The sequence below is a fragment of the Heterodontus francisci genome, unplaced genomic scaffold (genome assembly GCF_036365525.1).
Source record: "Heterodontus francisci isolate sHetFra1 unplaced genomic scaffold, sHetFra1.hap1 HAP1_SCAFFOLD_83, whole genome shotgun sequence".
NCBI classification, from domain to species: domain Eukaryota; kingdom Metazoa; phylum Chordata; class Chondrichthyes; order Heterodontiformes; family Heterodontidae; genus Heterodontus; species Heterodontus francisci.
The window spans coordinates 1,324,789-1,328,954 of NW_027141917.1; positions in this window are offsets into that span (position 1 = coordinate 1,324,789).

Below are 4,166 nucleotides of genomic sequence, written 5' to 3' on the forward strand. Positions count from 1 at the left end.
ACTGACACCCAGTAACACAGACACACACTTACACCAAGCAACACGGACATACACTGACACCAAGTAACAAAGACATGCACTGATACCCAGTAAGACAGACACACACTTACACCAAGTAACACAGACATACACTGACACCAAGTAACAAAGACAAAGACTGATACCCAGGAACACAGACACATACTTACACCAAGTAACACAGACACACACTTACAGCAAGTAACAAAGACATACACTTACACCAAGTAACACAGACATACACTGACACCATGTAACAAAGTCATGCAATTACACCAAGTAACACAGATATACAGTGACACCAAGTAACAAAGACATACACCGATACCCAGGATCACAGACACACACTTTCACCAAGTAACACAGACACACACTTACACCAAGTAACAAAGACATACACTAACACCAAGTAACACAGACATACACAGACACGAAGTAACAAAGACATACAATTACACCAAGTAACAAAGACACACACTTACACCAAGTAACAAAGACAGACACTGATACCCAGTAACACAGACACACACTTACACCAATTAACAAAGACATACACTGACACCCAGTAACACAAACAAACACACACTGACACCCAGTAACACAGACACACTCTTACACCAAGTAACACAGACATACACTGACACCAAGAAACACAGACATACAATTACACCAAGTAACAAAGACACACACTTACACCAAGTAACACAGATATACACTGACACCAAGTAAAATAGACATGCACTGACACCCAGTAACACAGACACACACTTACACCAAGTAACACAGACATACACTGACACCAAGTAACAAAGACATACACTGCTACCCAGGAACACAGACACACACTTACACCAAGTAACACAGACACACACTTACACCAAGTAACAAAGACATACACTGACACCAAGTAACAAAGACATACACTGACACCAAGTAACAAAGACATACAATTACACCAAGTAACAAAGACACACACTTACACCAAGTAACGCAGATATACACTGACACCAAGTAACAAAGACATGCACTGACACCCAGTAACACAGACACACACTTGCACCAAGTAACACAGACATACACTGACACCAAGTAACACAAACAAACAGACACTGACACCCAGTAACACAGAGAAACACTAATAAACAGTAACACAGACATACACTGACACCAAGTCACAAAGAAACACACTGAAACCCAGTAACAAAGACAAACACTGACACCAAGTCACAAAGACATACACTGATACCAAGTCACAAAGACATACACTGATACCCAGTAACACAGACAAACACTGACACCCAGTAACAAAGACATGCACTGAAACCAAGTCACAAAGACATACACTGATACCAAGTAACACAGACACACACTGACACCAAGTAACACAGACATACACTGACACCAAGTAACAAAGACATACACTGATACCCAGTAACACAGACAAACACTTACACCAACTACCAGAGACACACACTTACACCAAGTAACAAAGACATACACCTACACCAAGTAACACAGACATACACTGACACCAAGTAACAAAGACATACAATTACACCAAGTAACAAAGACAAACACTTACACCAAGTAACAAAGACAGACACTGATACCCAGTAACACAGACACACATTGACACCAAGTAACACAGACATACACTGACACCCAGTAACACTGACACACACTTACACCAAGTAACAAAGAAATACACTGACACCCAGAAACAAAGACATACACTGACACCCAGTAACACAGACACACACGGACACGAAGTAACAAAGACACAGACTTACACCAAGTAACACAGATACACACTGACACCCAGTAACACAGACACACTCTTACACCAAGTAACACAGACATACACTGACACCAAGTAACACAGACATACAATTACACCAAGTAACAAAGACACACACTTACACCAAGTAACACAGATATACACTGACACCAAGTAAAAAAGACATGCACTGACACCCAGTAACACAGACACACACTTACACCAAGTAACACAGACATACACTGACACCAAGTAACAAAGACATACACTGCTACCCAGGAACACAGACACACACTTACACTAAGTAACACAGACACACACTTACACCAAGTAACAAAGACATACACTGACACCAAGTAACAAAGACATACACTGACACCAAGTAACAAAGACATACAATTACACCATGTAACAAAGACACACACTTACACCAAGTAACGCAGATATACACTGACACCAAGTAACAAAGACATGCACTGACACCCAGTAGCACAGACACACACTTACACCCAGTAACAAAGACAGACAATGACACCATGTAACAAAGACACACACTTACACCAAGTAACGCAGATATACACTGACACCAAGTAACAAAGACATGCACTGACACCCAGTAACACAGACACACACTTACACCAAGTAACAAAGACATACACTGACACCAAGTCACAAAGACACACACTGACACCCAGTAACACAAACAAACACACACTGACACCCAGTAACACAGAGAAACACTAATAAACAGTAACACAGACATCCACTGAAACCAAGTCACAAAGACACACACTGAAACCCAGTAACAAAGACAAACACTGACACCAAGTCACAAAGACATACACTGATACCAAGTCACAAAGACATACACTGATACCCAGTAACACAGACACACACTGACACCCAGTAACAAAGACATGCACTGATACCAAGTCACAAAGACATACACTGTTACCCAGTAACACAGACACACACTGACACCAAGTAACATAGACATACACTGACACCAAGTAACAAAGACATACACTGACACCAAGTAACAAATACATACACTTACACCAAGTAACAAAGACAGACAATTACACCAAGTAACAAAGACATACATTTACACCAAGTATTTTGACATACATTGACACCACGTAACAAAGACATACACTGATACCCAGTAACACAGACACACACTTACACCAAGTAACAAAGACATACACTGACACCAAGTCACAAAGACACACACTGACACCCAGTAACAAAGACATACACTGATACCAAGTCACAAAGACATGCACTGATACCCAGTAACACAGACACACACGGACACCAAGTAACAAAGACACACACTTACACCAAGTAACACAGACACACACTGACACCCAGTAACACAGACACACACTTACACCAAGCAACACGGACATACACTGACACCAAGTAACAAAGACATGCACTGATACCCAGTAAGACAGACACACACTTACAACAAGTAACACAGACATACACTGACACCAAGTAACAAAGACAAACACTGATACCCAGGAACACAGACACATACTTACACCAAGTAACACAGACACACACTTACAGCAAGTAACAAAGACAACACTTACACCAAGTAACACAGACATACACTGACACCATGTAACAAAGACATGCAATTACACCAAGTAACACAGATATACAGTGACACCAAGTAACAAAGACATACACCGATACCCAGGAACACAGACACACACTTTCACCAAGTAACACAGACACACACTTACACCAAGTAACAAAGACATACACTAACACCAAGTAACACAGACATACACAGACACGAAGTAACAAAGACATACAATTACACCAAGTAACAAAGACACACACTTACACCAAGTAACAAAGGCAGACACTGATACCCAGTAACACAGACACACACTTACACCAATTAACAAAGACATACACTGACACCCAGTAACACAAACAAACACACACTGACACCCAGTAACACAGACACACTCTTACACCAAGTAACACAGACATACACTGACACCAAGAAACACAGACATACAATTACACCAAGTAACAAAGACACACACTTACACCAAGTAACACAGATATACACTGACACCAAGTAAAATAGACATGCACTGACACCCAGTAACACAGACACACACTTACACCAAGTAACACAGACATACACTGACACCAAGTAACAAAGACATACACTGCTACCCAGGAACACAGACACACACTTACACCAATTAACACAGACACACACTTACACCAAGTAACAAAGACATACACTGACACCAAGTAACAAAGACATACACTGACACCAAGTAACAAAGACATACAATTACACCAAGTAACAAAGACACACACTTACACCAAGTAACGC